Source organism: Pteropus medius, unplaced genomic scaffold (genome assembly GCF_902729225.1).
Source record: "Pteropus medius unplaced genomic scaffold, Ma_sr-lr_union100, whole genome shotgun sequence".
NCBI classification, from domain to species: domain Eukaryota; kingdom Metazoa; phylum Chordata; class Mammalia; order Chiroptera; family Pteropodidae; genus Pteropus; species Pteropus medius.
In genome coordinates, this window is record NW_024344561.1 from 426,916 (window position 1) to 437,186 (window position 10,271).

Genomic DNA, 10,271 nt, shown 5'->3' on the forward strand with positions numbered 1-10,271 from the left:
AGTCTTTGAAGTCGTCAGGGCCAGGAGTGGCAGGATCAAGTCGTAAACCGGGCAGGTGATTCATTAACTAGGTTATGGGAAGAGAAGGGAAAGTGACAGGAAGCCTGGGCAAGCGTTGGATGGGCGGGGTGACAAGCAGGAAAGAGGAGGAAGTTCACACCTCTGAGGCTGCACTTTATATCTAACTCAGAGCCGGTTATTAATCCACATGAACCCTTAAATAAAAAGCTCGGTCATGAGCAGTCCTGGCCTTGGCATGGTTTATGAATCATATCCATGTGAAATGCATAGCTTATGGACTGCTCCCAGGTGAAGAGTTTCCTGAATGGTTCTGAAATATCTGGAATGCTATGGAAGACCCTAGAAGCTTCGGAGGTATAGGAAGTTTGGCCAGAAGTGGGAAGAGTCAGTGCCGCATCTTGATTAAGTCACCTCTGTGACCTTAAACAAGTCACTACTTTCTGGTTCTCTGTTTCTTCCTATTTATTCCTCATTCAACAAACTTTTCCTGAGTATCTGTCCTGTTTCAGGAACATTCTAGGTGCTTGAGGCACGGCAGAAACAAGACGAGGATCCCACCCCTCCTGGAGCTGATGTTCCAGTGGGGGAGACGGGCAGGAAATACGTCAGCAAGATGATTTTGGGTAACCAAATTCATGATAACACAAAGATGAGTGGCTGGTGTGGGAGGTGCCTGTTTTATTATTTTTTAATTGAGACATAACATACGTACAATAAAGTACACAAACCTCAGGTGTTCAGCTCCAGAGATTTGCTTAATATAATCACAGCTGTGTAGCCACAACTTGGGGCAAGGTAGATAATATTAGTAGCGTCCCTCACGCCACTGGGCTGGCCTCAGATGGTGGGAAGGAGAGAAGGGCTCTCCAAGGGTGGAGGCATTTAAGGTAAGACCTGGATAACAAAATGGGCCTGGCCAAGGGAAGGGCAGTGTGGGCAGAGGGAAGAGCAGGTACAGGAACCTGAGGTGGGACTGAAGTTGGAACATCCCGGACGAAGCCAGTGTGGCTGGAAGGAGTCGGGGAAGGCGAGGGCAGAGGGGTGACATGGGCAGCACCGTGCGGGCAGCAGGGAGGACTTTGGCTTTTGCCCCAAGTAAGGAGGGAGCCGTGGAGGGTTCTGAGCAGGAGGGGCAGGACCTGACTAGGTGCTCACAAGCACCCTTTGGCACCCTCTGGACAGACTGAAGAAGTCCAGGGTGGGAGATGGGAAATCAGGGAGGAGGTGACTGCACTGGTCCAGGTGAGTGATGATGGGGCTGGACCCAGGTGGGGCCGTGGAGATGATGAAGAATGGTCAGATTCTGCTTACGTTTTGGCTGAGACACCACATGGGGGCCCAAGGCCAGAATCAGGTTTTCATTTGCCAGCAATCCGTTTGTTCTCGGTCTGCAAAGAGCTGCGAGGCCTCCCAGGCACAGGCCCCTGGATTGCAGGGCCGGGCGTGCCTCTCCCCGCAGTTGCTGGGAGCGGACTCTGTGTACCTGAGTTTTCCTGACTGCTAAAGAACCAAGGTTGACAGACAGATGTAGGCAGGAGCGAAGTGGGCTGGAGATCCTAATGCCAGCCAGTGAAGGCTGCACGTCAACTGTCTGGTTAGCAAGTGGTTACACGCCTGGGAAGTGCCTCGCCTTGCAATAGTGCTTTTCACTCTGTGTCCTCCTATGACGTTTGACGTCTTCCAAGAAGGCGTCGTTTTCATATATTATTTATTACTTGCGTGATTAAGGAAAAAATGAAATAAACCAGACACAAAAGGACAAATATTGTACGATTCCACTTATAGGAGATCCCTAGAGTCGAATCCACAGAGACAGGAAGTAAAATGGTGGGAGCCAGGGGCTGGGGGAGGGGAATGCGGAGTGAGTGTTTAATGGGGACAGAGTGTCAGTTTGGGAAGGTGAAAAAGTCTTAGAGAGGGATAAAGATGCTGGCTACATGACAGTGTGATTGTTCTTAATGCCACTGACCTGGACACTTAAAAGGGGTTAAAATGGTGAATTTTATGTTTATATGTATTTTGCCACTTAAAAATAGAAAAAGAAGGAAAAAGAAAAAAAAGTAAAGAAATAGAAAAGAAGGAGAGGAAGGAAAAGAGAGAAAACAAGAAAGAATGGAAGGAAGGAAGGAAGGGAGGGAGGGAAGGAGGGAGGAAGAAAGGAAGGGGAAAGAAAAAAAAGAGAAAAAAACTTTTCGTCAAAGCTCCCCAAGCCACATGTATAACCTCGGCTCCTACGGCTTCCTGCGTCAGCCATGGCCAGCTGAGCCTAGGCCTCAAGGTCAAGGGCGGCACAGCCTCCCAGACCTCTCAGGCTTCCCTCAGCCCACTGCCAAGAGCCTATAGCAATCTAGGGAGAAAAAGGCCACCAGAAATTTCTGGAGGGGCCTGCAGACCTGTGCTGACTCTTCTCATTCTGCACCTTAGCACGCACAGGGACCCCGTTGTCCCACCTGGAATCTCCTGGAATCCGGGGCTCTTTCCTTCTGGGTCGAATTGATGCAACTCTTGGTCTAGGGTCAGGTGAAGACATCCTGTCTGCAGGCGCGCTGGACACTGCTGGCTGCCTGCAGCTGGAGAGCTCTCTTTTTCTTTCTTTTCTAATTTTAAAAATTAATTAATAATCATGATAAAATATACATAACAGAAATTTACCACTTGACCAATTTAACAGTTTAACAGTTTTAAGTGTCCAAATCAGTGGCATTTAGCACATTCACATCGTCGTGCAGCCATCACCACTATCCATCTCTGGAACTTGGTCATCTTCTCAAACTGTCCCCATTAAACACTAATTCTCCCTCCCTTTCCTCCAGCCCCTGGTACCCACCATTCTACTTCCTGTCTGAATGGATTTGACTCTTCTAGGGACCTCATATTAAGTGGGATCATGCAGTATTTGTCCATTGGTGTCTGTCTGATTTTACTGGGCATATATCCTCAAGATTCATCCATGTTGTAGCATGTGTCAGAATTTCCTTTTTTTAAAAGGCCGAATAATATTCCACTGTGTTATTACACCACATTTTATTTATCCATTCATCTATCGATGGACAGGTGGGTTGCTTCTACATTTTGGCTACTGTGAACAATGCTATGAAGATGGGTGTGTAAATATCTCTTCAAGTCCTTGCTTCCAGTTCTTCTGGGTATATATTCAGAAGTGGAACTACTGGATTATAAGGTAATTCTACTTTTAATTGTAGAATTTTCACACTGTTTTCAGCAGCAGCTACATCATTTCATGTTTCCTTTTTTTTTTTTTTTTAATAGAATCCCAATCCTGTTTCAGGCCATAATGTGCTCAGTTAAAAGTACTTTCCCAGACTCCCTTGCCACTACCGGTGGTCCCGAGACCCAGTTCTAACAAATGAAGCAGGTGGAAATTTCTGCGTCAGTAAAAATACAGTCCTTGACTGTTGGCCCTAGGCCCCTGGCCTTCCTCTCGTCCTGACTGGATATTACGCTAGTGCTTGGAAGTGAAGCTAAGAACAGCCAGGTCCTGGACTGCCTGCCATATTACTTGCAAATAAGAAGTCCAGAATTATTTAAATCAGCTGTTCTAGTACACACTGCCGAATGCAATCCTAACTGATCTGAAGGGTTTGAGGTAACTGCGCTTCAGGGACCTCTAGGAAGAGTGTTTTAACTACCTTTATTCTTGTCGGCAAAGAAATGCAGTGAGCACAAACCCCGACTCTGCCACTTCCTGTGTGACCTTGAGCAAGTTACTTGACTCCTCTGTGCCTTAACTGCCTCCATTAAATGGGGATGAGAATCACCCTCACTTATCAGGACTAGCACCTGGGTCAAATGAATTAATGGTATTAGCTGCTCTTGTTGTTGTTGTAGAGACTTCATATGGTCCCCTGGGAATTCCAGATGGCACCTCATCCTGGTATTGAGGTCTCATCCTTCGCCAAACACTACGTGCTACACACTCTTTGTTCATGCTGTTCCCTGCCTTTCTTTCTGCTCTCCTCATCTAACCTTGGTGGGCGTTTCGGGGATTTTGGCTGCCTAGCAGCCATTCTCCTTAATTCTGGGAGGGACCACCCCTCCCTGATTCTCAGTCCATGAACTTGGGGGGAGGAATAGACAGTCCCTATCTGCCAGTCTCAAGGGATTAGTCACATGACCCTGGCCTGACCAATTAGAATTTAAAAATTCACCCCCAACCTTGAAGATTGAGTCAAAGATGGATGTGTGACTCGACCCAGCCAATGAGAGGACTGGAAAACAGGTGCTGCCTTTCTGTTGGGACAGCCTGGGCAGGGAAGATGGAGCCAAGGGGAAGGCATTCTGCCTGCCGCCGCTGAAGGAGGGACTGCCAAGAGGGAAGTCCCTAGAGAGTCAGGAACAGAGCCATGGCCTGGAGTCCTGACCTCATGGCTAGATCTGAGCACCTAGATACAGACATACCTGAAGGCACGCCCTGGATTCTTCAGTTACATGTGCCAGTGTATTCCCTTTTTTGCATAAGCCAGTCTGGGTTGAATTTTTTCTGAAACCCCTGCTGAACAAATTCTCATCCTCTAAGGCTCAGCTCAAGAATCGCCTCTTCCCCAAAGCCCCACCAGCTTCCCCTCCATCACTGGTGGCCCGAGTGTTCTTCCTATGCTCTGCTATGATTACCCTATGTGTCAACATGGTCACTAGACTGGAAACTGTTTGGGGTCAGGGACCTCATTCTCATTTGTGACAGTATCTCCAGCTCCCAGATGGAGCTTGATAAACAATGAATGAATGAACGATAAATGAAATGCTTCCCTGAGAAACCTTATTAGACAGTGGGGGTTTCCAAAAAGCCACCTCAAGAATCACTTAAAGAATGAAAATTTGTATTTTATTTGTTTAAAATCCCCTGAAACCAAATGAAATCTTTTGTGCAATGTGAATTTTTCTGGAGAGAGAGGTCCTAGTTTACATCAGATTCCCACAGAATAAGAGGTTTACAATCTCTGCCTTATGAAAAAAATCCCTCTAGGAGGTGGAGGTCAAGATGTTAATTCAGTCTGAATTTAATTGTGTCCCATCTTACATAAAGTACGCAGAGCTTGAATATCTTTTTGTCGAGTAAACTTTGGTTTTAATAAGAAGCATCTTAAAATATTAAATGTCTGTCTTCATAAGGAGAATATAGGCAATATAGGCAAATCATTCACTTCCCACTTTAACAAAGAAACTGAGGCACAGAGAAGAGAAGGGGTTTGCCCACGGTCAGAAAGCAGGTTGGTGGTGGCAGAGCTGGCTTCCTCTTTGGCTATGTCCCCCACCTTTATTTTGTCTGTTCAGCATCTGAACCCCTTTCCTGCATTTGGGGACCTGCCTCCCAGCTGCCTGCCACTTTAGAAACTTCAAAGGCCAGATATTTGCTTTCCCAGCATCCATTGCACAAGAACATGAGCAAGCGCATAATCTGGATTCAGCCAATGGTATCCTCACACCCAAGACTTTGACTCCAGAGCTAGACTGTGGGTCTGGCACCTACCGTCCTTTCGTCTCTGAAACCACCCAGTCTGGTTTGTGATGTCTGCAAACAAGAATCTGCTTGATAGAACACCTATTAGATTAAAACTAAACTGAAGTAACCCATGTCTGGGGCTAGAAAAACCACTGGTATCACTTCCAATTCTTGGTCTGATGATCTCCTACTTAGAACATTCTTCTGAGGTTGATTATAATTCCATTTATTTTCATTGTTATCTTTGTTTAAATATAGCACATACTTAAATGTAAAAACCTTAGAAAGTAGAAAACTTAGAAGCTTCTGAGAAGCAAGCAATACTCACAATCAATTCAAGATGATTCCAGTTGGTATTCTATTTCTTTTAGTCTCCTCTCTCTCTTTCTCTCTCTCTCTCTCTCTCTCTATATATATATATGTGTGTGTGTGTGTGTGTGTGTGTGTGTGTGTATGTGTATATATATACACACTTAAAATTTATATATACTTAAAATTTATATACTTAAAATTTATATATACTTAAAATTTATACATACACTTAAAATTTATATATACACTTAAAATATATTTTTCAAATATATATATTTGTATAAATGTATAAATACATAAATTTTTATAAAATGGGATTATACTTTCTATGCACAATGCAGTAGTCATTAAGCTTGTCCTTCTAGGCCCAAAAAAAGTTGCTTTTTTGTTCCCATGTGAAGTTAGTCATGGCCATATGGCTTGATCAGGCCAGACTTTTTCCTGGCTTGACAACCAGGAAAGGCAGAGGCACATGTCAAGGCAGAGCCTGCATGTTCCTGGATCCCTGAGTGACTACACAACATGAACTTGAAAAAGCTCACCTTTGTTGATTTAAGCCACTTAGATGATGGGAATGTTTGTTACAGCAGCATAAAACTAGCCTGTCCTGATTGATGCCATTTTTTTAACTCTTATTTTGAAATAGTTATAGACTCACAAGAAGTTGCATAGTTTGGAAGAGGACCCCAAGCTCCAGATGAGGATGCAGCCCCAGCTAACACCTTGATTCAAGCCTTGTGAGACCCGAGCAGAGGACCCAGCCGATCCATGACTGGACCCTTAACCCACAGAAGCTGAGAGATAATAAATGGATGCTGGGGTTTTTTTGTTGTTGTTGTTTTAAGTTGCATAAATAATAGTGAAAGGCACCATGGCCCCTTCCCCTACCTCCCCACGGCAGACGGGTAACATCTTACATAACTGTAGTGCTTTATTAAACTCAGGAAATCGACATTTAGCACAATGCAATTAACAAGTCTGTAGGCTTAACTCGGATTTTATTGATCAGTACCACTTGGTTGCTTGTTCCCCATCGCCCTGTCTTGTGTAAGCCCTTTGTCAAGCCCATGATACCATGTTTCATGGCTGTTCAGTACCTCATGGACGAACCTTGGCGGGTACTGCCACTCATTGCTGTCGAGCACTTTCGTTCCCATCAAAAACACGGAAACAGTAGTTGTTCATATATATTTGTATCTCTAATGGTTTCCTTAAGAAAAATTCCTCAGAAAAAGGTATAAACATTTTAAATTCATCTTGTCAAATTGCCTTTTTTCCCTCTTTAATTTCCCCTTCCCCCACTTCCACCCCTGACCCATGGATGTTGGGTTTCCCGTTAAGAACTGGGTCTCTGAAGGCGGGCGTCTCCTCCCATACACTCATGGCATGCACCTGGGACCTGGGGCACCCAGGGGGGTCTGGTGCACCCGGGGTATGGTCCATGGCTCCACCCGGGGCATGAACCCAGGACCTTCTGTGTGCAAAGGAGACGTGCTAACCACTACACTATGGAGCCACCCCCAAATCGCCTTTTAAAAGCCACAACCAGGTAGTTACAGATATAAGGGCTCACCTTCTACCACCTTGCCAACACTGTTCTCATTGAACAATTCTTTATCAATTTGCTGAGTAAATAATAATAATGTATTTCATCATCGTTTTAATTTGCATTTACTTGGTTAGTAGGATAAAATCCCTTTTTTTTTCACACGCTAGTATTTCCTCTTTGTGGTTCCTCTGTGGGGCTTCTAAAGATAAGTAGCAAACAGAACTTCTCCATTGTCAGTTTCTCAGAATGTTTATTCAGCAAACGAGCCAGCATTTCTTTTTCAGTTTCCACCAATTCATCTTTACCAAACCTCTTCCTGCTGATTACTTATCAACAAGCCTTCGTGGGTGTCATGGGATATGATTTGAAAACATACCTTCTTAGGTTTCTCCTAGGGAGGGCCTGCCTACATGCTTCCCCCCCCAGACTGTCAACGAAGACAAGAAGGGGCAAGAAAGAGACATTTGAGACGAGGTTCAGGGTCATTTGCCGGGTAAGGCATTATGGGAGGAGGGACACGCATGTGCAAATGCCCAGAAGTCTATGGTATAAAATTGCAGTGTGGCTGAGGTTTAGAATGATATGGCTGGAGAGATGCCAGGCTCAGATGAGGGCCCCAGGTGCTGGAATAGTTTAGAAGCCTCTGGCCATGTGGGAATAACACCTGGCAGGGAGCGAGGGTAGGAGCTGGGCAATCAGGGAGGAGCTGGCCCCTCCGGTGACGGTAGGGGCCAAGAGTGGAGGAGAGGTGGATGGTTCGAAGAGAATACATGCACCCCTACATTCATGCAGAGCTATTTACAAAGCTTAGAAAGGAGAATGGGCTGAGCCAGGGGACTGACTGGACGGTGGAGTCGGAGGCAAAGGGATGACAGCTGACGCGGATTGCTGGGGACTGCTGGGGCCACCTGTGTGTGGGGAGACAGGAGCAGAATCAGGTATGGGAGGAACGTGATGAGTTGGGCTCTGGCCACCTCCTAAGTACAATGCTCAGGAAGATACGAATGGCCTTGTTGCAGTGGAAATCTTTGAGACCATGACAAACTAAAAACCAAACATTCTGTTGAATTAAACATTGGTAAGGAATCTAGAAATGGTTCTTAAAATGTATGTGCTGTGTCATAGTCGGTAATATCATAACGACCATGTATAGAGTGCCAGGTATGGATACTAGATTAATCAAGGGGATCACTTTGTAAATCATATAAATGTCTGATCACTATGCTGTATACCTCCAACTAAAATATTCAATATAATATAAAATACTGAATGTCAACTCTCAAAAAAAAAAAAGAGCAAATGTTCCAACAAGCAAGGTGGAAGCCGTGGCGCCTTTACGTCCCACGTTCAGCAGTCACAAAGTGTCACTTCCACTGCTCGCCACTGGTTACTGGTGAGTCCGAAGACAAACTCAAGGGAAGAATTAGAATCTATGTCTCGATGGGGGGAGTTGCAAGGTTCTAGTACTACATGTAGGACAAGAGACATTGTTGTGGCATTCTGCCACATATTAAGTCCCATACTCTTCCTGACTACCCTCCTCGCAGTCCTGGCTGTCACGGCACTCCGTGGTCTCCTGTCTTCATCTGACATCTGACATTCCAGCCTTAAGCCATTCTATGGACATCCCTATGATGTGCTGACGCCCCTGCTGCGTCCCTGGGGACACAGAGACCTGTACTCCACTACTCGACCCACCGCCCTTTCCACGGGGCCATTGCACCCTGCAGACCCAGGGCAGGTTCAGCCCCTGAGGACTCTTGTCCCCCAAGCCTGGGCTCAAATCTATGTGGCCTTGAGCAAGTGCCTCAACCTCTTTGAGTCCCATTTATCATCTGTGAAATAGGAATAAAGTCCCCCACCCCTCAGTGTTATTGGGAAAAATGGGGAAGGTAGTGGCCGGTAAAGCAAAGGTGGAGGGAAAGAACTATCCAGATAGATGGGTGCCAGGAACAAAGGCAGCAAGCAGCTGTCACCAGGAGTGGCAGTTCAGGCTGGTGGATACCCCTGGTTTGTGGCCAGTGTCTACACGAGGGCCAAGCTGGTTCCCGGGCCTCAGGCCAAGGCTGACATGGGCGAGCCACACCAGAGGGCCTGCAGCCCTGACCTCTCCTCCCTACCACATCTCACGTGTTCCTGGGTCACCATGCCACTTGGCTTTGCACATGTGGACACTCAGCCAAACTAACTCCTCCTATTGATTCCTTTTTCCTAAAAAGAAAAAAAGAAAAAAAAAATTTTTTGTTTGTCGCCACAGAAAATACAGGTATGCCTGAAGAAGGATGTAAAAACTTTCCTATCTTTTGATGTCATATCTCCCAGTGGGCTGACAGAAGTGCAGAGAGCCGCCCAAGGTCACAGTCTGGAAGTGGCAGGGCCAGATTCAAACCAACGCGCACCCGGCGCAGGAGGAGAGTGAGCACAGGCTGAGAACCGCCGATTCCAAGACTGGCCGTGCAGCTTCGGGCAAATGCTTTCCTCCTCTGTGCCCATGTTCTCATCTGAAAACTGGAGGACCATCAAGCGGGTAGTGAGCTTGCACTTCATTTCCTGCGTCTTCAAGCTTCATGAGCCACCTTTTCAATGTGGCCCCCAATGCGGGAACCCCTCTTCCCACTTCTCAGCTTCCCAAGCAGCTAAGTAAGAGAACGTGACTACATTGTGGACAAAAGGGACATAAGAGTGATGTGTCAGTTTCCAGAAGGGTCTTTAAAAGGTAGTGTGGAGTGGGCCTCCTTGTTGACATGTGGAATGGAGAGATGGAGCCCCAGCAGCCATTTTGGGAAATGAGGTGACCTTGGACATAAGGACGGGACACAGTGAAGCAACAAGACAGGAGCTGTTCAACGTGAGGAACCAACTGCAGACTCTGACATGGAAAGTATGAACTCATGTCTAACTTAAGTCAATATTATTTTGGATTTTGCT